At 49.3% G+C, this 27,517-nt stretch overlaps 1 protein-coding gene across 1 annotated transcript in view; it reads left to right on the forward strand.

Annotated features, from left to right (window-relative positions):
* Nucleotides 1-15,823: 15,823 nt before the first annotated feature.
* The window catches only part of ABAT (4-aminobutyrate aminotransferase), an 85,611-nt gene continuing 73,917 nt past the window's right edge, over nucleotides 15,824-27,517 (forward strand). Inside the window, exon 1 of the mRNA XM_069569902.1 lies at nucleotides 15,824-15,981. The gene's annotated coding sequence lies outside the window, so the exon portion shown is untranslated. The remainder of the gene's footprint in view (nucleotides 15,982-27,517) is intronic.

A 27,517-nucleotide genomic window follows, 5' to 3' on the forward strand; every position in this document is an offset into this window, starting at 1 on the left:
GCAGGTGCCTGTCTGTGTGGTCTCCTCTTCTCTCACTGTGTGTCCCCTGCGCAGGTGCCTGTCTGTGTGGTCTCCTCTTCTCTCACTGTGTGTCCCCTGCGCAGGTGCCTGTCTCTGTGGTCTTTAACCCGCATCCCTGGGCCTCTGCTGCATCTCACCCCTCACCCTGTCATCCCCGCTCCTCCCACCCCCGCTCTCCCTCCTTCTCTCTCCTGCTTTCCAGTTTGAGTCCCACCTTCCCTCCCCGCGGTCCTCTCCCCCCATCCCCTCGACGCTCCTGCACACTGTCCACACCCCGCCCCGGGTGAGCACGGCCCCATCCCGATGCCCTGCCAGCTCCAGCCCAGCCTCCCCCGCCCATGTCACTGCCCCCCAAGCACAGGTCCCATTTCTGTCCTGACACAGTGGGCCAGGCTTCTCAGGTCTTGATTCCTTTCATTTTCCCAACCACTCTACTCTAGTAAGTCAGCAGCCTGGTTAGACCAACCCATTTAATGGTTAAGAAGACTAAGGCTGTTGAAGGGGAAAAGTCTCCATGAAATCAGAGACTTGTTTGTCTTACACACCAATACATTGCTACTGTCTGACCCTGGCCCAAAGCAGGGGCTCAGTGCACTTTATGGAATTAATTGTTCAGAGAAATTGTTGCTGAGGATGGTGTTTTTCACTTGCGGGTGCTCTTGCTTCCAGGGGCACTTGGCTAAGTTTGGGAACATTTTGGGTTGTCACACCGCGGGGAGATGGGTGCCCCCGGCCAAGGAGGCTGCTAAACATCCCATACCACAGGACAGTCCCCGCAGCAAAGAACAGTCTAGCCCAAAAATGGTAGTGGTGCCAAGGCGGAGAAACCATGGCCTGGAAGAAGAGCATCAGCTACTTTAGGAAAGAAAAACGGGCCTCGGTTGAACCTGCCATGAAGGCGACGCAGAAGAATGAGCCTCAGCCCTTCCCACAGGGAGTGGAAGGAGATGTACACGCACCATCTCTAAGTCTTACCAAGACCTTGAGAGACTGAAGGATCCCTATTTTAAATGTGAGAAATCTGAAGTTCAGAGAGGTTAAGCAACTTGCCCACCACCACACTGCTACCATGTGGCAGAGTCAGGCTCCCAGCAGGCCCGTGCTCGCCCCTCATCCCCAGTGTGGTGCCCAGACCAGCAGCCCTGGCAGTGCCATCTCCTGGGAGCCTGTTAGACATATAGCAGCAAGCCCAGCCCAGACCCAAGTCAGACCTGCATTGACAAGACCCCGGGCGATTTGTGAATGCAGAGGTTTGAGAAGCCTAGCCTTTGAGATTTTACCCTTTTCCAAGGTTCCTATACACAAAAAAACTTCCCTGATTGTTAATCAGCTATACCCCAATACAAAATGTTTTCAATATTTAAAAAATTAAATTTTTAAAAATAAATTTAAAATTGTGAAAAAAGAAAAAACTTCCCTGATTGACTTGCCATAATCAAGCAGAGTAGCAGATCAAGATAGGATTCATTTATATTTTGATATGGATTTCTGATATAATTCCACAGTGATAAGAGAACAGACTCTGTATAATTTCAATACCTTTAGACCATGAAGTTTTTGCACCTTGTTTTATGTCCCTGGATATGTTCCAGTGTCTCCTGGTTTATAGTCTTTGGGAACTTGAATTTGTGTCTTACTGTTGTGTGAAAATTGTATAAATCTTAATTATGTGGAATTGGTTCCTGGTGCTTTTCAGGTCTACTATATCCTACTTTTCTGTCTATTCTAATAGTTTTTGAGAGTTTGATATTGAAACTCCAACTAAAAATCTTAATTTATCTACTTAAATAATTGTAATATATAATGGAACTACATGTAACTTGAAGAGGAAATAACCTCTTGATGAAAGTGAAAGAAGAGAGTGAAAAGGCCAGCTTAAAACTCAGTCTTTAAAAACTAAGATCATGGCATCCAGTCCCATCAACTCATGGTGAATAGAAGGGGAAAAGGTGGAAGCAGTGATGGATTATCTCTTCTTGGGCTCTAAAATCACTGCAGATGGTGACTGCAGCCATGAAATCAGAAGACAATTGCTTCTTGAAAGGAAAGCTATGGCAAACCTAAAAAGCAAAGACATCACTTTTCTGACAAAGGTCCATGTAGTCAAAACTATGGTCTTTCCAGTTAGTCATGCATGGATGTGAGAGTTGGACCACAAAGAAGGCAGATCACTGAAGAATTGATGCTTTGAAATTGTCGTGCTGGAGAAGACTCCTGAGAGTCCCTTGGACTGCAAGGAGATCCAACCAGTCCATCCTAAAGGAAATCAACAATGACTATTCATTGGAAGGACTGATGCTGAAGCTGAAACTCCAATCATCAGCCACCTGATGCGAAGAACTGACTCATTGGAAAAGACTTTGATGCTGGGAAAGATTGAGGGCAGAAGAGAGTGACAGAGGATGAGATGGTTGGATGGCATCACCAATTCAATGGGCATAAACTTGGGCAAACTCCGGGAGATGGTGAGGGATAGGGAGGCCTGACATGCTGCCGTCCATGGCGTCGCAAAGAGTCAGACACAAATTGGTGACAGAACAATGACTTTCATCATTTAAAAAAGAGAAAAGGGGAGAAAAAAAGACAGGATTTATTAGTAATAAGTGTTCAAAACAGAGCACCACCGGTGACTTTCCCAGCACTCCTGGGGACAAGCCTATCAAGGTAACTGACACCAAGTGATAGAGTTTTCATGCCTTTCACCTGGTGCATCAGGGGACATGCTTTTATATGCAAACCACTCGGCCTGAAAGCTTCCTCTAAGTGGAGCCTGGAATTAATCTTGATTCACTATAATTCAAAGCATCATCAGATTTTCACTCCTCGGAGTCTAAATGCACCCTTATCACCGTGTTTTACAGCTTTGCTTGAGCTTCTGGAAGTGCCTGTTTGGCAGTGATAGTTCAGAATCATCAGACCTTCAAGATGGTATATTAGGGGAGGGAATTAATCCAGGCCATTGGACTCAATTTTTTTTTTTTTTTGGACATATTCTAACATTTTCAGAAGATATACAGCCCAGGGAGGGGACTTGATGGTTCAGGCCTGCCTGGGAAATATTTGGTAAAACCAACAAACAGGAATGATATGGGCCCAACACTTCTCATTCTATGCATGGGAATCACCCAGGGTTTTGACAGACACAGTTTCTCAGTCCCAGGTGGGGCTCCATGCTGCAATTTAGCAGGCTCCCAGGTGACGCTGGTGCTTCTGGTCAAGGGACCACAGGTCATGCCTTCTTGAGAGCACAGACTCAGGGGTTGGGCAGATCTGGGTTCAGTCCTAGCTCTGCCATGGACCAGCCAGGTGACCTTGGACAAACGACCTAGTCTCTCTGAGCCTCAGCTTCCTCATCTGTTAAATGGTAAGACTCCCCGTCCTCATGGAGCTACTGCAAAGATGATAGTAGATAAGCTGAGGAAGACGCACCAGAAGACTTCCCGGTGGTCCAGTGGCTGAGAATTCTCCTTGCAGTGCAGGGGACACACGTTCCATCTCTGGTCAGGGAACTAAGATCCCACGTGTCCTGGAGCAGCTAAGCCCAGATGCCACAACTGCTGAGCCTGAGCACCACAACTAGAGTTGTTCCCATCTGATTCAATTCCACATGCCACAGCTGAGACCTGACACAGTTGAATAATTAGTTAAATATATATATTTTTAATTTTTTAAAAAAGATGAACCGGGGAAGTTTTCACTAGATGGCAGGTATTGACCCAATGCAGGCTTGTTGAGGTGGGAGCATTTTCAGTTTGTACACTGTGGCCTGCATGGTTTGGTCTGATTGTCCTCTTCTCTTGCTGGATGGAATCACCGAGAGCCATCTCTTCCTATCTGTGTCAGTAAAAGAGGTCCTGGGAATTCCTGGGTAGCCCAGTTATTAGGACTCCATGCTTTCACTGCCATGACCCGGGTTCAGTCCCTGGTGGGAGAATGAAGATCCTGAAAACCAAGCTGTGCGACCAGAAAAAAATCCAGACACAATAGCTGGACAGAGAGCAAATCTGAAAAGTCACATTATACAGACCTGCCTAAAATTCCAGGCTCCACATTACACACAAAAGTCACTTTGGAGGACTTGGGTGGCCTTTAGAGGAGGAACAGGCAAGTCACCCTCGACGCTGCTGGTAGGGGAACCTGCTTTCTGGGGAAACGATCTTGGGGTTCAGGTATCTCATACAGTAGCAGTGGCCCCCGAACTTTTGGCACCAGGGTTGGGTTTCATGGAACAAAATTTTTCCACAGACTGAGGTAGTGGGCAAGGGGTGGGGGCTTAGATGGTTTGGGGAGGAATCAAGTACATGACATTTGTTGTGCACTTCATTTTTCTATTATGATTACATCAGCTCCCCCTGAGATCATCAGGCGTCAGTGCCCGGAGGTCAGGGACCCCCGTCACACAGGGTGGAGCTGAAGTGGGATGTCGTGTCTGCCCACCCGTGGTGAGACCCTCATGTGTGGGGCTGACCGTGTACCGGCAGGCCGATCCTGGCTCTCTGTGACTGGCATAAAGCTCCTTACAGGAGCCCCAGCTCGCTGGTCTCTGTCAAGGTGATCCTTAGGCATCTGGGCGCTCAACTGCAGCAGCCGTCCAGGGCGCCCCAGCACTGATCTCCTGAGGAGATGACGGTGCTGTGCGTGCTGGGTTCCCTGCCCCGCAGCCTTCTAGAAAGCCACACAAGAGTGGTATTAGATCTCAGGAGTGTGACTGCAGGGTCAAACCCCACCTCAGCCACTAGACCAGCACACGGGCTCAGGTGCTGAGCAGGCGGTCACCCCACAGATGAGGGAAGAAGGCAGCAGTTCACCCCTGGTCCCAGCAAGAACCTGGGAGAGGCCCCACATTCGGGGCCGTTTCCCGTCTGGCATGGTGGTGCAGTGCCCCAAAGCCGGCATCTGTCAGGACTTGCAGACCTGACCCTGATTAGTGATTCTGCCCCGAAACACTGGATGGTTTTGAAGTCTGCGAACTTTCAAATGATGTTATGGTCTCCTTCTCTGTCTCTGTCCCTCTCTCTCTCTGGCTTCCCGGGTGGCTCAGCGATAAAAAATCCACCTGCAATGCAGGAGACACGGCTTCGATTCCTGGCATGGGAAGATCACCTGGAGGAGGGCATAGCAACCTGTCGGGGTCTAGCCCCAGTAGGATCTAGGGGAACCTGAAGGAAAAACAGTGTCGGCGGATGATTTAGAGAGAGAAGGAAAGAGTATTGTAGATAAGAAAATAGAGAGAAAGAGGCTGATATTCTTTGGTTTACACAGAAAGCTAATAAAGTCTTAGAAGCTTAGGCAGATAAGTGAATGCAGGGAGCCTCTATGCTCCAAGGGATCAGCCTGAAAAAGAGAGGGAAAGGAGAGAGAGAGAGGGAGAGAGAGAGAGAATGATTGACGTGGGGAGACCAAGCTGCTTCAGTGAGCGAGGCCCATTTTTTTTTAATTTTTAAAAGGGTCTTTTATACCTTTACTTGTACATAGAGGGAAATGAAAGATGCAAAGTCATACAGAGTCAGCCCAAACATTACATCTGTTTGGTCTTTATCGAAACCAGGATTTTTTCTGCAAAACTTTCCCATAGACAATGTTGTGTACATTATCTTCTGGCTTTGGAGGCCTGTGGACATTTTATGACCCTCTTTTGATAAAGGCTGTTCAACCAGAAAACTTATTTTTCCTTGAAATGTTTTTTCTTTATATTTCTAATCTATGTCAACCTTAGAAAGTATTAAACAAGTTACATTTTTCACAGAGCAAAGGTGCAATGAGTTACAAGAAAGAACCAATTAGCTCAAAAGTCTGATGTGGTTAATTTCAAGGCTACACTTGTTTTTCTTACTTTCCAACTATGTTAACTAATGCACTGCCAGGTGCACCGTGGATAAGAGATACGGGAACTTAGCAACAAGCATTGGCCCAATAATGAAATCCTACACCAGCACTACTCTAATAACTTTTAACTCTTTAAAAGGCTCTATGTTTTAAGCTTTCCGTGCCTCTCACAGTTATGAGGCTGTAAATAATCATATGTGTAGCTGCAAGAGTCTGGATATACCTGCCAAGCAAGCTAGAATGCTAACAGAGGGGGTTTGATTTGAAATATTTTTCTCATGTCCAAGAGACTTATTAGCTATAGCCCTAAGTTGATTTTCTCCAGAGAAAGGTGGTCAGGGATTAGCCCCCTGTTAATGTCAGAGGAGTTGGTGAAAGTCATTAAATGGTAAAACAGACAGATTCTGGTTTTGGGGTAGATGCTCCAGAAAGCCTAGGGAGCCCATTGGGTCCTGAAGTCTTGCTTAACAGTTTTCTTCCACATGACCTTGCCATGGGTGGGATCTCCCATGATGGCTCCCGACAGCAACCCACTCCAGACTTCTTGCCTGGAGAATCCCATGGACAGAGCAGCCTGGTGGGCTACATACAGTCCAAAGGGTTGCAAAGAGTCGGACACAACTGAACAACTAGGCATGCACCCAGGCAAGGTCTCTCTACCAGCAGACTGAGAAATCAGCCTGCTGGCTTTGTGCATTTTAACCCTCAGTTAAAACCACAGATTTCCCTGGTGGTCCGGTGGCTAAGACTTGGAACTCCCAATGCTGGGGTGGGGTGGGATGAGGCGGGGGCAGGTTTGATCCCTGGTCAGGGAGCTAGATCCCACATGCCACAACTAAGGGCCTGCATGCCATAACTAAAGATTTAGCATGCTGCAACAAAGACCCAGCACAGCCAAATAAAATATTTCTAAAAAAAATAAAACCGCAAAGGGCGAGGGCAGCCCTTCAGACCAAAAAGAGACCTGTGGGCTTGGGTGATGGAAGCAGCCCTAAATGCTCAGTCCTCTGTCCCCTCACAGGCACTCTTCTCATCAAAACAGTCTGGTACCTGGGGACTGTGATTTCTGTGCTGATCAGAAAATATTGATGGATGATTGGAAAGAGCATAGAAATCAGAGAAACAATCCCACCATTGATGATCTCACCCATAGGAATAAACCAGTGAAGTGCAGTGGACAAATGAATTAATGGAATAAATCAGTCTCTGTTGATTGATAGATGCCTGATCCAAATGGGTCTTGAGTTTGTTTCCCATAGGGAAAGCTTGCTGGTTTTAAGCAGCAGAGTTATAATGATTAAAATCTAACTTTATTCTTAAGCTGCCCTCTGTATTATGTGTGCGCGTGTGTGTTAGTCACTCAGTCATGTCTGACTCTTCAAGACCCCCATGAACTGTAGCTCACCAGGCTCCTCTGTCCATGAAATTCTCCAGGCAAGAATACTGGAGTGGGTTGCCATTCCCTTCTGCAGGGGATCTTCCCAACCCAGAGATGCAGTCCAGGTCTCCCACATGGCAGACAGATTCTTTACGATCTGAGCCACCAGGGAAGCCTGTCCCACGTTGTAAAACCTTAATTAATTAGAACTCAACCCACTAAACATGCTTCCCCATCACTTCCAAGGCTCAAGCCACTGGGGACATTATTAAGCATATGCTTATTATTATTATATGCCTATGCTTATTATTAAGCATAATATGGGGACTTGAAAAAAGTTCATAGCACAGAAGTCCCTAAACACCTGGGGAGTGAGGAGCCACCTAAAAAGATGGTGACCTCAGAGCCTGAGAAAGCCTGAGACAGGACTTCCCTGGTGGACCAGTGGTAAAGACTCCCTCTTCCAGTGCAGGGGGCACAGGTTCAAGCCCTGGTAAGGGAATTAAGATCCCACATGCTGCAAGGTGCAGCCAAAATAAATAAAGAGAACTCTTTAAGTTAAAAAAAAAAAAGTGAAGGTTGTCTTTAAAAAAGAACATGCTTTAGATAGATCGGGAGTTTAGGATTGACATGTACACGCTGCTATATTTATAATAGATGACAAGGACCTACTATATATAGCACAGAGAAAGCTGCTCAATATTCTGTAACAACCTAAATGGGAAAAAGAAATTGAAAAATAATAGATATACGTATATGTATAACTGAATCACTTTGCTCTACACCTAAAACTAACACAACATTGTTTTTCTTAATACATTTTGAAAAGTAATTAACACATACTGTTAAGAGGATGAGATGCGACAGAGAATGGGATGGTTGGATGGCATCATCGATTCAACAGACTTGAGTTTGAGCAAACTCTGGGAGATGGTGAGGGGAAGCCTGGTGTGCTGCAGTTCACGCGGTTGCAGAGAGTCAGATGCGACAGAGCAAGTGACCAACAACAACACATATTGTTAATAAGCTGTGCTCCAATATTATAAAGAAAAAAGACCTGAGTAGACTGCTCCTCTGGGAGATTCAGATGAGCGAATGAACTGCCGGGAAACCAGGGCTCCCGGGCCTCCCTGCTCAGCCCCAACCCGAGGTGACAAAGGAGTTCTGAAAGCTCCTTTTCTCCTCCCGCCTCGCCTCTGAGCAGGCCCCTGAAGGCCTTTCGCCGCGGGGTGGCGCCCCAGCCTCATGAATCGACTGCGGTGAGGCCTCCAGGACACAGTCGTCTCTCCCCTTGGCCACTGGCAGCCTCTCCCAAGCGGACCCCAAGAGTCACGGGGGGACTCTCCACCCAACCCATGCCACATTATTCGATGGCACATGAGTTCCGAGAGCAGCCAGAACCCAGCTGACCCCATACCCTAATTCAGATAAAGCCTGGCTTGCTGGTGGCTCAGATGGTAAAGAATCCGCTGACAATGTAGGAGACCCAGGTTTGATCCCTGGGTCAGGAAGATCCCTTCTGGAGAAAGAAATGGCTACCCCTCGTCTTCATGCCTGCACAAAGGAGCCTGACAAGCTAGTCTTTGGGGCCGCAAAGACTCAGACATGACTGAGCAACTAACACACCATGGCTCTCATTTATCAGCCCACCAACCCTGAACCCGTTTTAGAGGTAGGTAAGCTGAGGCTCAAAGAGCACACACAGGCTGAGGTCACACTACTCTGAAGTAATAGGAGTGGAATCTAAGCCCAGGTCTGCCTGGCTCTGTAGCCAGCATTCTTCCAATTACCCTCTTGCCCAAGGTGAGGACTGTTTTTCTGAAGGCAAGCAGGAATCCTGTGGATCAGAGACTATGTTATGATGTTGTGCTGGGATAGAGCCAAGGGTCTGAAGGCCCGGACTGAGACATGATTCTGCCTCAGGCCTTAGGAAACAGTGGACATGTGAGCCACACAGGACCATTCCTCTGGGGCCAGAGTGTCTGGACCAAGTAGTCAAGCTCAGAAATGGGTCCTGTGGGCAGATCAAGGCATTTCCAGCTTCCAACTTAACACAAAGAAAGCCTGAAGCTGATGGTTTGGGTGCAGGGGTCAGGGACAAAAGGAACTGAGCCTTCTTCCCCCTACCCTCCTCCACTGGCGGCTCCTGAAAGGCAATAAAGATTGGTGGCTAGAGCATGGCGCCTGGCGTCTGAACTAGGCTCAAGGCAGCCCAACACTCGTTTCTCTGAGCCTCGATATTTGTGTCTCTTAAAGATGGTGCTTGATACATGTAAAGCATGTGGCCCACCGCCTGCTTCAGGAGAGGCACAAGAGCAGCGGCCGTCATTTTCAGCTTCATCACCACTGCCACCACCATCACCAGCATCACTCTTATTAAGTGTCCACTGTCCCATCTCGATTGACCGCCTGTCTCAGTGGGGGTTGGAAACTCCCCAAGCAGCTCATGATGTAAAACCATTTTGCCTAAGTGTTGTTTGACTGACAGGATGGGTTATTTTGGGGAGGAAAAAAAAAATCACTCGAGCTCTTGAGTGCACCATCCCTGAAAGGTTTCCACGACAACGCACCCCTGGATGTTCCAGGGGGAAGGCAGCCACGTGGGGGAAGAGCAAGAATGAAAATCAAGAGATGGGGGGGGTCCCCCCTACTCCACCTATTTTTCTGGCTGCATTTGTGCAGCAGGATGCTTTACACAGGTTCTCTCTTTTACACCTCATCAGGACCTTCCGGGCTAAGCACTATTACATTTTCCAGATGAAGAAACTGCGATTCAAAGAGATTAAAACTTGCCCAGGGGGTGCTTTCCTGGCCATCTGGCGGTTAGGACTCTGAGATTCCACTGCAAGGGACACAGTTTGATCCCTGGTCTGGGAACTAAGATCCCACATGCTACGCAGTGTGGCAAAAAAAAAAAAAATACATATATAATGTTTCCCTGGTAGCTCAATGGTAAAGAATCCGCCTGCCGATGCGGGAGACTTAAGTTTATCCCTGATTCAGGAAGATCACATGCCACGGAAGAACTAAACCCATGCACCACAACCACTGAGCCTGTGCTCTAGAGCCCAGAATCTGCAACGCCTGAAGCCCAAGTACCCAGAGCCTGTGTTCCTCCAGAGATGCTCACTGCAGTGAGCAGCCCAGCCCTGTAACTAGAGAGCAGCCTTTGCTCACCACAACTAGAGGAATGCCCTTGCAGCAACGAAGACCCAGCAAAGTAAAAAAAAAAAAAAAAAACCACGCACGCACAAGAGACTTGCCGTTTGGGGCCAGATAGCTCTTTGTTGCAGCCCGTTCGGTGCACTATGGGTACTGAGCAGCATATCAGGCCTTTTGCACTAGCTTGCACTAGCTTCCAGCAGCACCTCCCTCCTCCCCTGCTCATGACAACCCAAACCCGCTCCAGACAGAGCCAGGCATCCCAGTTGCTGACCCTGGGCTAGGTTAATAGTCTTTCCGTACACGTGTAGGACACACTCCATCGGTAAAGCTCTGTCAGAGGACCTGCCTCCTGGGATCCCATGCAATCGTGTGACTTTGCAGTCTTTTAACGGCGAGGATCCTGGGAACTGGGGGTGAGCCCAGTGCCTGAGCCAGCAGACAGACACGGGAAATCAAGGGGAAACTCAACCGTCTAACCTCCTTGCTGGGCAGACACATCTTGCTGGGCAGTACCACCTCTTCTTATGGGCAAGGAAACAGAAATCAGGGTTTCCCAGGTGTCTCTGCAGGAAGGAATCCACCTGCCAATGCCAGAGACGCGGGTTCGATCCCTGGGTTGGGAAGATCCACTGGAGAAGGAAATGGCAACCCACTCCAGTATTCTTGCCTGGAGAATTCCATGGACAGAGGAGCCTGGCAGGCTATACAGTCCATGGGGTCACAAAGAGTCAGACATGACTGAGCAGCTAAACAAAAAACAACAGCAAAACTGAGTCAGGGAGGAGGAGCGGCCCCCGGGGGTCCCTGGGCCTGTGAGCGGCAGGGCTGGGTGGGCACCCAGTGAGTGGGCTCCACTGTAGCCTCTAAGGGCTCCAGACCTCAAAGATCACGTTGGTTCACATGGACCCACCCAGCTCCACTTGCTGTGTGGTATCACAGACTGGAGGGTGGGCCGAGGCAGGCGAGGGTCACAGGCATTCTGCTCAGGACCCAGTGTGATAGATGTCAGGCCCTTGGTGACACATAGGACCATGGCGTAGGGGGGAGGGCTGTCACCTGCCTGTGGCTACAGAGGAGAGTGGAGGATATTTAAATGTTACATGCTGCAACAAAGATGGAAGGTCCCTCCTGCCACAACCTAGAGACCTGGTGCAGCCAAATATCTTGAAGAAAAAAAAAAGATATTAAGGAGTTCCCATCCTGGGTCTCAAAAGACACTTGCTCCTTGGAAGAATAGCTATGACAACGTAGACAGTGTATTAAAAAGCAGCGTCATTACTTTGTTGACAAAGGTCTATATGGTCAAAGCCATGGTTTTTCCATTAGCCATGTACAGATGTGAGAGTTGGACTATAAAGTCTGAGCGCTGAAGAATTGATGCTTTGAAACTGTGGTGTTGGAGAAGACTCTTGAGAGTCCCTTGGACTGCAAGGAGATCAAACCAGTCAATCCTAAAGGAAATCAACCCTGAATATTCACTGGAAGGACTGATGCCAAAGCTCCAATACTTTGGCCACCTGAAGGGAAGAGCTGACTCATTGGAAAAGATGCTGGGAAAGATTGAAGGCAGGCGAAGGGGGCGACAGAGGATGAGATGGTTGGATGGCATCACCGATTCAATGGTGATGGAAGTTGGTGATGGACAGGGAAGCCTGGTGTGCTACAGTCCATAGGGTCGCAAGGAGTCAGACACGACTTGGAGACTGAACAACAAATCCTGGGTCTCAGTCAGTCTCTGGAAGACACCTGGAGCCCCAGGCGGCCCCACAGGAAAATGGTGAGGCTGTGGGAAATGCAAACAAAGCTGAGGTGAGCAGGGCTTTCTCCACCTGCCAACAGTTTTCTTCACAAGAGTCACAATGAAGCTATTGGAGAACCAGCTTGCGAAGCACTTGGCTCTGAAAATCCTTCTCACAGGCTCCTCCAAGCAGAAACAAGGCAGTGCCTCCTGAATGTCCTATGCCAGGCCCTAACCCGCAGTGATGCTCCATACGTAGATGAATGAATGAGTGAACAGATGAATGGAGACGCCGCCGCCCACTTTGTCTCCCCTGATTGCCTTAGACCAGGGCTTGGCAAACTTTTCCTGAAAACGCCAGATGGTAGATATTTTTGGCTTTGCAGGCTGTATGGTCTCTGTCTCAACTGCTCCTCGGCTCTGCCGGGGTAGCACAAAGACAGCCACAGACATCCAGAAGTGGGTGGTGCGGCTATGTTCCAGTAGAACCTCGTGCACAGTGAAATGTGAATTTTATGCGATTTTCTTGCGATACAAAATATTCTTCTTCTTTTCATTTTTTTTCTACCATTTACAGTGTAAACCCCATTTTATAGCCCAGATTGCAGGTCATGTAAACGGATGGTGGGTTGCATTTGACTACACTTTTGCTTTTTGTTTTTCATGTTAACTATTTGTTCTTAGTACAAAAGCAATGTGTGCATATATATATGACACAAGAAACATGCAGATAAAATGAAATTATAGTCATCCACAATTTGAGCATGCAGAGATAACTACTTCTGCTCTACTAGTGGGCATTTTTTTTTTTTCAGTTATCGATCTGTGCATCATCTATATTGGTGATGTCCAGTGTGATAGACAGGAGCTTCCCTGGTGGCTCAGCGGTAAAAGAATCCACCTGCAATGAGGGAGACATGAACTCGATCCCTGGGTAGGGAAGATCCCCTGGAGGAGGAAATGGCAACCCACTCCAGTATTCTTGCCTGGGAAATTCCATGGACAGAGGAGCCGTGTGGGCTACATCCATGGGGTCATGAGCGTTGGACACAATTTAAGGACTAAATCACCACCACCACCAATGTGTGACTATTTAACTTAAAACAAAAGTTAGATAATATTTTAAAATTCCATTTCACAATCAACTAATGACATGTGAAGTGTTCCATACCTACCTTGGCTGGTGGCTACCATATTGAACAGCACATTTCCACCATCATGGAAGGTTCTATTAGACAGTATTGATTTATTGATATCTATTTATTTAGATTTACCAAAAATAGAACACCAAATAAGCTTTTTTTGGCAAATATCTTTTACCCACTTAATATTTTGAGTAAACCATTCAATATTCAATACCTATGTTTTATTTAATTCCATACCATTCAATATTCAACATCTATGCTGTATTGGAGGCATCTAATTTCATGCAACAGATGTCCTTTCTGAGTCCCTGTTGTACTCAACTTATAAGTACTTATAAGTTGTTTCTAGATTTTTGCTACAAGAAACAAAATGACAGTAAACCACTTTATCACTAAACTTTAGCACCTTTCATTGTTTTAGGATAAATTCATAGAGGTTTAACTGCTAGATCAAAGGGTAAGCTTATTTTTCAGATTTTTTGAATAGGAATACTCAGTTTCTTCCCAGAAAGGCTTTGCACATTGATATTCCCTACAGCAATTTATGAAATTGTCCACTTCCTTGAAACTTCCACAAATAATCCTAATTATAATAATAAAAACAAGGCCATTTTGGTAGATGAAAATTTCCATCTCTTTAACTTGTCTTTCTTTGGCAAACCTTCCTTCCTTCCATATTTACTGACCATTTTATTTCTTTGGACAGTAAAAGGGATTATCTGCATGGCTTGGGTTTTAAGGAAAAATTTATAACCCAGGCCTCATAAAGTTCTGCAAGGTGACAGCATTAACATACCAAAGGGACTGGCAAAGCTCTCGGTTTTAGCAGAACCGTGGTTCCGTGGTACGTTCTATCTATTCCTTTGTAGTATTCTTCGTTTGGGGCTGCACTGGGTCTTCCTTGCTGCGCTCAGGTTTTCTCGAGCTGCAGTGAGCTGGGGCTACTCTCTAGTAGTGGTGCAGCGGCTTCTCACTGCAGTGTCTTCTCTAATTCTGGAGCACAGGCCCTAGAGCTCGCAGCCTTCGGTAGTTGTAGCCCACAGGGTTAGTAGCCTCTCGGCATGTGGGATCTTCCCAGAGCAGGGATTAAACCCATGTCCTCTGCATTGGCAGGCAGCTTCTTAACCACTGGACCACCAGGGAAGCCCTCCTTTGTACTATTCTCATTTATTGTTTCTTTTGGTCCCTGTAGTCACAGACCACACTAGACGGCAGGTGGTTTGTTCGGCAGTTTTTAAATGTATTCATTCGCTTTAGCGTGCTCAGTTGCTTTAGTCGTGTCCGACTCTGTCACCCCATGGACTGTAGCCCGCCAGGCTCTTTTGTCCATGGGATTATCCAGGCAAGAATACTGGAGTGGGTTGCCATGCCCTCTTCCAGAGGATCTCCCCAACCCAAGGATCGAACCTGAGTCTCCTGTGTCTCCTACATTACAGGTGAATTCTTTACCCACTGAGCCACCTGGGAAGCAAACCCCCCCCCCACAACTTTTTTTTTTTTCTTAATATTTATCTTAATTCCCAGGACTATAGTCCTGCTCACCTAATTGGATATAGGGCAGCCTGGATTCATGGAAGGCAGGAAGGAAGGACCTCAGGGTTTTGCAAGATGCAAACAAAGGAAATAGTTACCTGATCAGGCTGAGTGGGGAAACCCAAGCTGTATTCTTTCTTGGCATTTTTAATTCTGTAACAGCTATTCATCAGGAGCACTTCGTGAACTCTTGTTGTTTTCTGATGGGTAGTTTCCTGTGTCTTTGATTTTACCATTGAACCAATGCATCCTCTTTCCAAATACCTTTAGAAAGCTACTGGGCTGGCAGTTATTCACACTTTAGTATTAGCTAGTCTTCATACAGCACTTTAAGTTTTGTAAAGGCAGCTTCATCACATCTACCCTCTCACTTGTGCTCATGAAGGAGGCGTTAGTGCCCGAGGAACCATGGGCTCCTAGTCCAGTGATTTTTGCACTGCCCCAAGGATGCACTAGCTGGGAGGTGTTAAATGAATGGCAGCTCAGAGAGCTGAGAGCGAGAAGACCCTGAGCACTTGCCCGGAGGGAGGGTGTGCGTGGGCGGGGTGGTGGTGGTGGGTGGAAGGGGACTCTATGCTCTTTTGCCCTCCCTTTCTTACGGAACCTTGTCTAACTCTGAATCTAGGCTTCCCGGAGCCCGAGATCTAAGGCTCATGGTGCAGAGGGGGCAGCTACACACGTCTGCAGCCCCCAGTATCCAGAAAAGGGGCAGGGGGCAATTAAGGTCTAGGTTAAACCAGCCTATAGAGCCTCTCCCCCCCCCCCGCCCCCCATTTCAGAGACTGGCTCCCCACACCCCAGCTCGGCTGGGGCTCCTCGCCGCCGCGGTCACAATCCGGCTCCTCCATCCCGGCCCTCGCGGCCCCTCCTCCGGCCCCGGCTCCTCCGGGCCCCCGGCTCCTCCGCCCCCGGGAGGCCGGACTCTGCCCCCGGCCCGCCTTCCCCCGCCCTCCCGGGGGCGGTGGCCCGTGGCGGGCGCGCTCATTGGCGGTGGCGCGCGCGAGGGCCGGGACCCGCAGCGCTGATTGGCCAGCGCGGCTCGGCGGAGCCCAGGAGCCCGGCGAGTCGCTGGGGGAAGCGAGGCAGAGACCGGCCGCCGCCGGAGCGCAGGACGCCGATCGCTCAAGTCGCAGCCGGGCGGATTGGAGTCCGCACATTGGAGCAGAGGCCTGGAGGTAAGGACCTGGCGCCGGGTCGCTTGAGGCGAGCCCTTGCGCGCTAGCTGAGATGGAATCCTTCGGCCCTGCCCCCCAGGGAGCAAAAACGGGGCATCTTCTCTTAAGAGACCGAGCCCTCATCTTTCCGAGACGCGGGTCCCTCTGTCCCGAAAAGAGACAGCCGTCCACCGTCCAGAGAGCAAAATAGTTTCCTTTTCCCTTCGGACATGGGCCCCCCAGCTCTAGAAATAAGATTGCTCTCCCCACATTCCCCCTTGGAATGGAACGTGCTTCCCTCCGCCCCCAAAGTGGGTTCCAGCCTCCCCGGGTTTCTAGGGCCCATCATTTCTTGGGAGACGCATGCCTCTACCCCGTCCCTAAAAAACTAAGTTTGGATTCTTCTCCCCACCCTCCCTTCTCAGCTCGGAGATAACGGGGTGCTTCCCCCCAGGAGGGAAAATAAGCCCCTCCCTAAAAGAAGGATATCGCTGGCCAGAGACGCTGCATGTAACCCTCAAATGCAATCAGACCTCCGTGTAACCCCACCCCCCCAACTCAGAAACTGGACTCAATTCCCTATCTCCCCCCGCCCCAACCCCTCTTCATCCATCAGAGAGAGAAGATTGATTGCCTTGAACACCTTTACATTTAAGGCATTTGGGAGATTACTCCTCTTTCTCAAGATGCAAGAGGAGGGGTTTTCACATTCAGAAACAGGGCAAGGCTCCGGTCACTCGTCTGGACCAAGCCACACACCTCACCCCACCCCTTTAACGCTTTTGCACAAATCCCATCCCATTAACCACCACCCCTACCCTGTCCCATCCCTCCCACCTCTCTACTCCACCTAATCCCATCTCCTTTCCTCTCCCACAATTGCCAGAGATAAGAGCAGAGGTTGAGGTTTAGTAAGAAGGTTTAGAAGACTGAAACCCTTAGAACTGGGCTCCTCAGCCTAGAGATCATACCAGAGCCTCCAAACTGCCAGCAGAGATGGCCTCTGAGGCAGCAGGACCAGTGAGGACCACCGCCCCCCCCCCCCCCCCCCGCCAAAACACACACACATACACAAAGGACTGTGTTCCAAATAAACTCCCCTGAGACGGACCAACCCCTCTCCTGGAGAAGAGGGTGTCCATGCAGAGAGAAGGGCCCCCATTTGCCTCCTGGGGCTCCCCCTCCCTAGCTCCTGTGGACATTGCCCTGTGGAATTCCCTAGGCCCTTAGCCAAGAGAGATGCTTGCAGGAGCCATCCATCGGACTGGCTTCAGTGAAGCTGGACTGAGGGACAGGTTGATGGTGACCTGATGGGGGCAGGGAACCGCTTTGATCCGGCGGGTCAGAGTCAGGGGTGGCAGCAGAGGAGAAAAAGCAAGGAGCTTTGCTTTGGAGCTGCAGCTGAGAGGTGGAGAAAGGAGAAGTGTGTGTCCCAGATGCCCAAAGAGGTCAGCCCCGAAAAGAGAGAAATGGCGCTACCTGGAGACCTTAGACCTCCCAGGGATTTGAGACCAAAGATCTTGCTCCTTCATTTGACACTTGAACAAGCAGAGGCACCGAGATGGGAAGAGACTTGCTCAAGGTCACCCAGCCAGAGACTGGCGAAGCTGGTCACAGCCTCTCTGGGACTCGTGGACCGGCAGGGTCCGGAATACTACCTCCTGTCCTCACATTTAGAACCAAGGTGGTTGGGCACCAGGCTCCCCACTTGTCAGAGGTGGTGCAGAGGCTTCGCTAATGTCACGCAGCTAGGAGGGGACACAGCTGGAACTCGGTGCCGCCCCCCAGCAGGCCGCTGTGTAGAATCCATTCCCAGGCCCCTGCACTTCCTCGCTCAGCCCGTGGCATCTTTTTATTGAGCCAACTGCCAAATCTAGGGTTGCCAGAATCCGAATGGACTCAGGATGGCAAGTGAGATCAGTTGTATTAGTCTGGAGCTGCTGCTGCTGCTGGAGTATCTGTTGCAGGCGAGGCTTGCTCCAGGCTCTTTGGACAGCACCCCACCCCCACCCCCACCCCCGCAATGGAAGTCACAGCCCCTCCCTCCAGGGCCCCCTCCCTATCCATCCCTGCCTTTTCCCTGTGACCCCAAGTTCTCTGCTGCTATGTGCCACCCTAGCTCAGAGCCTGCTTCTTTTCCTGAGGCATTGAACCCCCACAGAGCAGCAGTAACCAGGTCCCTACAGATGGGAGGGTCTTGAGGTGGGGACTGCCCCCTGCCTCCAGCTGAGGGCTTGGCCGTGCTCCAAGTTGGAGCAGGGATCCAAGTTCAAGGTGCCAAGGTGAAAGTTCACAGTATGAGGGAGAAGCTTAGTGCAGTGGGGGTCGAGGGATCCATCTCTGGCCCCTCTATTCAGGGTCAGAGCCCAGATTTGCTACTTAGTATGTGTCTTGGTGGAATGACTAACCTCTCTGCAGCTAATTCCCTTAGTGTCCTTATTAGGGTAAAATGAGTTCGTCCTGGTAAAGTACATAGCATATGGCGAGTGAGGGGAAGCAGTGATTATGACAAGTCATAAAACCTCTAAACCTGGGTAGGGAGCTTATGCTTTTAGGTAAGACTTATGACTCCCAATGTAGATCATCTGTCAGGCAGCGAGCAGTCAGCTCTTGCTTGGAGGCTAGGATGGTGTCTTCCCAGAGAGATGGTACGGGATGTGGAATGCACCCCAGGCCCTAAAGTCAGATGGAGCCGGGGATCTACTGGTACCGCTGGCTGGGCAACGTTGGGCAGGTCATCACCTCTCTGAGCCTCAGTTTCCCCATCTTCAAATTGGGCTTGTTGGTGGGGGGAGAGGCTAGGCATCAGATAAAAGATAGGTCTAGAGCAGGGTTTTCTTTTTTTTAAATCATCAACAGTGTTGCCATTTGGGGCGGGGAAAGGGGGAAAGGGGGCTGTCCCATGCATTGTAGGGTGTGGAGCCGCATCCTTACCCTCTACCCAGTTAAAGCCAGTTGCTACCATTTCTAGTGATGGCAACTAAAATCATCTCCAAGCATGTCCTCTGGGGGGCAAAATCCCCCTCCCCGCATTGAGAACTGCTGGTCTAATGTAGATTCTCCACTCATAGGAGAGCATCCTTCTTACTCAGGCTCCTTGTTCCACTTTGTGCATCATAGAGGTCATGTGTCAACTGCTGAGCCTCCTAATGTTGCGGGCAAAATTAACCCCTCACATTTCAACAGGAAAATCCAGAGCACCTCCATGTGAGTTACTGTAAGCTTCCCATTTTACAGGTGAGCAAACTGAGGCCCATGGAGGTTAAAGGACTCTGCTAACAGTATTACCCCCATCCCTGCTAGAAGTCAAAGCAACTGTCCCTGCTGGAAGTCAAAGACAGTTTTAGAAATAACCTAGTTCTGGAGCCATCTCAGTTCCTTTAGCAGTCTCAGAATTTTAACTGCATGCTCTGGGGCCCAGCCATCCCATGGCTAAGAAAAAATCTCCTGTAGAAATGCTAGGCCAAGAAAGAATCTCCTGTAGAAATGCTGGCCAGTGCAAGAATGTTCACCCAAGGGCTTGGCAATCCAAGATGGGAAGGGGTTACATTATGTGGAAAAATGAGCCGTCTTTTTAGGAGAATGGGGTGGAACTATGCTGCTGACCTGGAGAGATCTCTAAGACATCATTTAGTGAAAATGATAGTCACAGGATCGGTATATAGGTATTTTAGTAAGTATGTGTACATACATACAGGGAAGCGAGAAACATGAAAGAGGCCTCTGTGTGTGTGTGTGTGTGTGTGTGTGTGTGTGTGTGTGTGTGTGTGTGAATGTCTGTCCATGGGGGAGGAAGAGGAAACAGGATTCTTTAGCCAGCTTACCGTGCATTAAAGGTGAGCCAGACACAGCCCCCAGAGGTTGAGACTTGCTCGAAGTCCTTTAGCCACGAAGATGGCAGGGGATGACTGCGTCCCGAGTTCTGCACACCAGGCTGGGGCTCTTTCAGCTGCCTGGCCCCCAGGAAAGAGGCAGGCAGGGTCTGAGGACTGGATGTTCCTGCACACTCACTCCCTCTTTCCTGGAACGTGGTCATGCCAGAAGCTGCCAGTGACCGGAACTCAGGCCTTTGAGCTTCCTAAGAGTTCTGGAGCCAGAAGACAGAGATCTGAGGCCTCATGTCCACAGGCTGAGCCTCCGTCCTGCCCACAGGGGGTTCTTGTCACCAGCATCCTGGTGGGGCCTGAGGTCACACTGACCAGAGCTGAACTGGGCTTCCACCAGCATGCAGGGGCCTTCCCTGGTGGCTCAGATGGTAAAGAATCCACCTGCAATGCGAGAGACCTGGGTTCAATCCCTGGGTGGGCAAGATCCCCGGAGAAGGGAATGGTTACCCACTCCAGTGTTCTTGCCTGGAGAATCCCATGGACAGAGGAGGCTGGCAGGGCTGCAGTCTGTCGGGTCATAGAGTCAGACCCGACTGAGCCATTAACACTTCCACTTCCCATTTTTCCTCGCATCATGACAGCCTAGGCTGTGGCCATTCTGTCTGTCAGTGTTTTCCCATCTTTAGAAGGTGAAAGAAAGGAAAGAAGGAAGGCATAAAGGAAGAAAAGAAAGGGAGAAAGGGGGAAAGGTAGACGGAGGTGCAATGGGAGAACGCAGCTCTGGGTTACTGTGAGGACTGCCTGAAACCCTTGTTCAAGCACCTGGTACCTAGCCCCTCTTCAGTAGTGTGAGCCCTGCTCTCCCCATCTCTCTCTCCTTGTCTGCCCTCCTTGCCAGGAAGCCCGGGACAAAAGCATTGTGGGTGACAGCTGGGGGGCCTGAGGGCTTCCAGAACACCCGGCTGGCTGAATCACCACCCGCTCCCCACTGCATCCCTGCAGAAGGCCCAGGAGGTGGTTCTGAGCTGTGTGTCCTCCTTTGTCTCCACCACGTCTGACTAGCCTCGCTTTCCTAGAGGCACCAGGCATTTTAAACTGTCTTACCCATCCCAGGAATGGCATCGCCTGATACAGCCTCTAATCACACACTCTCTCTGTCTTGGGGTCGACTTCCCAAGGACAAATTGCACTCCTCCTTCAAAAGCTGTCTCCGTGACCCTTCCCGCCTCCAGCCTCCCCCCAGCGAGGATCCGTTTATCCTCAGAACTGAGCGCTTAAACATCCGAGGCTTCCTTGGGTCTGTGACTGTTGACTGGGTTTCCTCCCCATCTGTATCCCTGGGGAGCACCGTTCCTGGCACACAGTAGACACTGGATGAGTGTTTACTGCGCAGTGTGTGCAAGAGAGTGCTTGTGTGCTCATTCGTGTCTGACTCTTTGCAACCCCATGCACTGTAGCCCACCAGGCTCCCCTGTCCATGGGATTCTCCAGGCAAGAATACTGGAGTGGGTTGCCATTTCCTTCTCCAGGGGGCCTTCCTGACCCAGGGTTTAAGCCAGCATCTCTTGCATCTCCCCCATTGACAGGCGAATTCTTTATTACTGCACCACCTGGAAAGCCCCAGGTGATTAACAAAATGTGTATGGAATCTTAGTTCCCTAACCAGGGATCAAACGCATGTCCCCTGAATTAGGGGTGGAGAATCTTAACCACTGGACTGCCGGGTAAATCCCTTAATAATTTTAAAAGGTACAATTCAGTGACATTAAGTACTTTCACAATGTCGTGCAACTATCGCCTCTCTCTAGTTTCAGAACTCTTTCATCATACCGAAAGGAAACCTGGTCCCCATGAAGCAGTCACCCTCCCTTCCCCCAGCCCCTGCCAACCATTTGTCTGCTTTCTGATTCGATAGATTTGCCTGGTCTGACTGCTTCATACGAATGGCATCATCCAACATGTGGCATATTGGTCTGACTTCTCTGCGGTAGCATATATCAATACTTTGCTCCTTTTCATGGCTAAATAATATTCTATTGCGTGGATTATAGGCCAGTTGGTTTATCCGTCTGTCAGTTGAGGGATATTTGGGCTTCCGACTTTTGACGGCTATGAATGATGCAGCTGTGGACATATGTGGACAAATTTCAGCTTGAAGATCTGCTTTCTGTTCTTCGGGGAGTGGAACTGCTGGGTCCCATGGTAGCTCTTTGCTTAACCTTTTGAGGAACCGCCATGCCAGACTCCACCATTTTATAAGCCCACCAGCAATGTGCGAGGGTTCCAATGTTTTCCACATTTTTGTCAACATTTGTTATTTTCCGATTACTAGTATTACAATGTATTACCTTATTCTAGTGCATATGAAGCGGTATGTGATTGTGGGGGGGGTTTTAATCTTTTTTTCTCACTTTTTCTCACTGTGGTTTTGATTTACATTTCCCTAATGATTAGTGATGTTGAACATCTTTTCATGTGCTAATCGGCCTTTTATGTATCTTCTTTGGGGAAAGGTCCATTTAAGTCCTTTGCCCATTTTTGAATTGGGATGTTTGTCTTTTTGTTGCTGTTGTTGTTGTAAGAATTCTTTATATACCTAAGTACATCTTTGTCTTGCTATTTCCTCTAGCATTTAAATATTCACTTAGCTCCTGGGGGTCAGGCCCTGTCTCCTGACTTTGGGATGTCAAAGTGACTACAGTACAGTTCCTGCCCTCAAGGGGTTCCTAGTTTAGAGCAAAGTTTCTTTCTTTTTTCTTTTTTTTTTTGCCTCACTTTGCAACTTGTAGAATCTTCATTCCCCAACCAGGAACTGAACACAGGCTCCAGCATTGAAAACACCAAGTCCTAACCACTCAACCACCAGGGAATTCCCAGAACAAAGCTTTTTTTACAACACTATTGCCACAGCTGGGGTGGGGTGGGCATGGAGGCAGGTGGGGTGTCCTGTGTACTATGGGATGTTCAGCAGCATTTCTGGGTTTTATCCCACTCAATGCCAGTAGCACACTTACCTCCCAGTTGTGACAAGCAATAATGTCCCCAGACATTGCTAGATATCCCCTGGCTGAGCATCAGTGGTTTAGAAGCTTAGACAGGCATGTCTAGCTACAACTTCTTGTGCCTAACAAGATGCCTAGTGGGCATTCACAACTTATCTGTTGGATGTTGGATGGGTGGGTAGATGGATAGATAGGTGAAATAATGAATGCAATTTACAGGGTCTGGACATGTGCCTGAAAGTCGACTATGTGAAACAAAACATTGTTCTTCCAACTGGAATATTGTACCCCTTTCTGCCTAGCACAGTAATTCTCAGACTTGCACATCAGAATTCCCTGAAGGATGTATTAAAACAGAGATCAACAGGTCCCACCACCAGAATTATCACTCTGTTGAGTCACTGGCCTGGCAGAATTCTCCCAACCTGGTTTCCATGCCTCTTGGGAACCCTGCACCCAACTACCCCGTCTCACCAACCTGTCCATCCTCGGAGTCTCATAGTCTTAACTGTCAGCCTCTCCCACTTGGGGCACTAACATTTATTACTTTGAACGATCAGCAACCAGGGCTTCCCCAGTGGCTCAGCGGTAAAGAATCTGCCTGCAATGCAGGAGATACAGGAGACGCGGGTTCGATCTCTGGGTCAGGAAGATTCTCTGCAGGAGAGAATGGCAGCCCATGCCAGTAATCTTGCAGGGAAAATCCCATGGATAAAGGAGCCTGGCAGGGTACAGTCCGTGGAGTCACAGAGTCGGACACGGCTGAAGCAACTGAACACACATCAGCCACCTATTGGTTATCTGTCTTTCAGCCGCTGCTCGGAGAGTTCCTGCAAAGCTGGGACTCACTCTGTCCTGGCATCTTGCTGCTCAAAGGTGGTCCAGCGCCCAGTGGCATGACATCGCTGGGGAGCTGGGGGAAAATGCGGGCGCTTGGGCCCCACCCAGCATCCTACAAAATGCAGTCTGCTGTTTAACACTATCCTGGTGGGATGAGGGGCTTCATGTGCACCTTCAGGTCATTTGGGAAGCTTGTCCTTGGCCATCTCTGTGACCTCACAACTCAGAGCTAACCCCTGTAGCTTCGCTGATGTGTTACCTTGACAGCAGCTGTTATACTGTAAATGGTGCCTGAGCCGGAACATCATTAGGGTGTTACTGGCCATCCATATCTCCGCTTGATGTATTTTATCTCTTGGAATGCCTGAACTGACCTTGCTTCACCCATTGGAAAGCCAGAGGGGCGGCGTCTTGCTCAAGGTCGGGCGATGACCATAAAGCAGAACGGAGAGATGGCCATCCGTTCCCTAGAGGGGAGCAGTTGAAACGCCACGGTTACAACACATGAAAATACAGGGCGGAAGGGTAGCGTTTGGAGGCTGCTGGGGTGCTTTTCACACGTGGAGAGCTGGGAGATGATTTAAAAGTGGGCCAAAAACAGGAACTGAAATGGTATTTTTTAATTAATTAATCTGTTTTGGCTGTGCTGGGTCTTCGTTGCTGTGCGGGTTCTCTCTAGTTGCAGTGTGCGGTGGCTTCTCTTGTTGCAGAGCAAAGGCTCCAGGGCACATGTGGGCTCAGGACTTGCGGCTCTGAAACTGGGCTCACAGGCTCAGGAGCTGTGGCTCACGGGCTTAGTTGCCCCGTGGCATGCAGAGTCTTCCTGGACCAGGGATCGAACTCGTGTCCCCTGCATTGGCAGACGGATTCTTAGCCACTGGACCACCAGGGAAGTCCTGAAATGGGTTTGTTTTTTTTTTTTTTCATTTATTCAGCCAGTGTTTGTTGAGCACTTTGTAGATGTCAGACATTGGCCTCCCATGCATGGTATTAACAAGGGAAACAAGGTCTCCCTCTTAGTGGCTTCTGTCTAGGTGGGCAGTCGAACAACCTGCATTCATTCATTCCTAAGTGAACATGCCCGCTTGTTGCACAACTCCCGCTTGTCTTATACACTAATGGTAGGGTGTGTGTGTGCATGGTAACAAGAGACAAACACCCAGCTTCCACGCCAGAGGATCTTCTAGGCCAGCTGTCAGGATGTGCTGTGTGCGCTAAGTCACTTCAGTCGTGTACGACTCTTTGTGACGCTATGGACCATAGGCCACCAGGGCCCTCTGTCCATGGGATTCTCCAGGCAAGAATACTGGAGTGGGTTGCCATGCCCTTCTTCAGGGGAGCTTCCCGACCCAGGAATCGAACCAGAGTCTCTTATGTCTCCTGCATTAGCAGGCGGATTCTTTCCCACAAGTGCCACCTGGGAAGCCCAGCTATCAGGGAACAGGCCCATAAACAACCAATCAGAGAGAAGAGTAGCAGGAAGGTGGGAGTAGATAGAGAAGGAAGAGGTTCTCTGTCTCTGTACCTGGGCATGCTGGGAAAGAAATTTCTGGAGGAAAAGGCAGAAAAGACAGGAAAGATATTCTCAACAGATAGTACACAAACAGGGGCTCACAGACTTCATGGAAAACTCTTACAATCTTCAGGAAAAAGTAAAAAGAGGGGTAGTGATAAAACATTGACTCCCTTAGAGATACAAAGATGAACACTTAATGATTCTGTGAAGCTCATTCAATGAAAGAACCAAGCAGATTTTGGAAGAGGTTCAAAGGAAAAGTCAAATAAAGCACAGTTGTCTATGGAGTAAAGGAATGGTGAAATGCATTGCAAATGGAGGCAAAAAAATGACTGGACAAGACAGAACTGGCTCCTCTGTGAGATTCCTGGGCTTCCCAGATGACTCACTGGTAAAGAATCCACCTGCCAATGCAAGAGACGTGGGTTCGATCCCTGGGTTGGGAAGATTCCCCTGGAGGAGGAAATGGCAACCCATTCCAATATTCTTGCCTGGAAAATCCCGTGGACAGAGGAGGCTGGCAGGCTACAGTCCATAGGGTTGCAATGAGTTGGACCGACTAAGCAGCTGAGCATGCTCACACACATCAGATTCCTACAACTTAGAAAGAGTTCGAAAAAAAAAAAAAGCTTGAAGATAATGTAACGAATAAGGCTAGAATCAGATATCTTAAAAGTTTGTGTGGTATGTAAACAATGCATGGTTTTCCATTGAGATGGCTTTTTTAATAAAAAAACAGTGTGCAGAGGATGGGGGAGGTGTTTGGCAGAGGCTCCCCAGGGTGGATGGCTAAGAAGAGGGGAGCTGTGAGAAGGCCAGATCATAAACAGCCTGGTGACCCTTGATGCTGAGTTTAGACTTGACCCAGAGACCCCTGGGGAACCTGGAAGGGTTTTAAGTAAGGAGGTGACCTGATTTGATTAGCACTTGAGAAATACTCTTCAGGAAGCTTCATGGAGAGTGGACTGACTGTAGGAGGAGCCTGTTTGTTAAAAGATGAGATGGTGGGGGCTTCACATAGAGTCGGGCTCAGCAGATTTTGTTTTTTTAAGGGGCAGATAGTAAATATTTGAGGCTTTGTGGGCCATGCAGCTATAGTCACAACCACTCGACTGTACCGTGAAATGTAAATGAATGGATGTGTTTGTGCGTTAATAAAACTTTATTTACACAAACAGGTTGGGGGGGCGGAGGTCTCCCGCCTCCCAACCAGTTTGTCAATCCCTGACCTAGAGCGGCTAGAGCTGTCCATGGTTTTGACAGGCCTCCTGTATCCCTTTCTCTAGATGTTTAGAGTCTACCGGCAGCTATTGGTCAGGCTTCCCTGATGGCTCAGCCCCTGTTAGTGGGAGCAGGGACACCGGTCCCCTAACTTTGCGTGTGGGTTCCCTGAGGGAATCAGACAATCGTGGGGGCGGATCCCTGGCCTTTCAGCAAAAGCTTTCAGGACCTCGAAGCTCCTTCAGGGCGAGACTGGCTGAACAGCCTCTCAGAGCAGCCAGAAGAGCAAGCCACCACCACCACCTCGGCAGGGCCATTCCCATGCGAGATCAGAGCCTGCCTCCCTTCTCCTTGCCCAGAGCTGTAAATAGCTCTCTGCTGGCTTTGCAAGCCGAGCGCCGTTCTGGGGACAGGCTGGAAATGAGCACACCGAGGAGCATTTGTGCAAATTACTGCCTGCATGCGGATTTGCACGGCTGGCGTTCTGCCCCAGCCATAAGTGCACAGTCCTCCCAGAGGCTGAAAACGGGACTCGAAGAGCCACCCACAGAAGAGCATGGACGCCACGACCTAGGGTCAGGGTTCCAGAGGCATCCAGGGCTGGGCTGCCAGGGTGATGATCAGCTTCAGGGACAAGAGGAAACATTCAGAGGACCCTGGACAGACTTTCAACTTAGGCTCTGTCCATCCTATTGCAACGGCCCATAAACACTGGCAGCTCATATTTGCCGAGCATTCAGCGGGTGCTAGGGCTGTTCTGAAGGTGTATTTGCTTATCTCATTGCTCGTAACAACCTAAAGAGGAAAGACTGATCAGGTTTCAGAGGTGGGAAATGCAGGCTCAGAATAGATGATTGACTTCAGGCGCTCATCAAGTCTAGAGAGAAACCCAGGCATACAGACCATCTGCTAATACTAAGCCCCATGGATGCCACTGTTCTCTCTGGCCTCAGTTTACTCATCCGTCCATGGGAATAATCTTGACTTATCCTTTGATGTTCACAACAGAGTTTGCGAAGACCAGCTGCGATGGCAAATGAGAAAGCAGTGTTCGAAAGTCCAAAATCCTGAATGAAGCTAGGGGTGAGTGGGTTCAAAGTTCAAAGCGCTTCCAGAGGCAGCCAACAACTTGGATCATTTGCAGTAACTGA

This window comes from Ovis canadensis, chromosome 24 (assembly GCF_042477335.2).
Source record: "Ovis canadensis isolate MfBH-ARS-UI-01 breed Bighorn chromosome 24, ARS-UI_OviCan_v2, whole genome shotgun sequence".
NCBI lineage: Eukaryota > Metazoa > Chordata > Mammalia > Artiodactyla > Bovidae > Ovis > Ovis canadensis.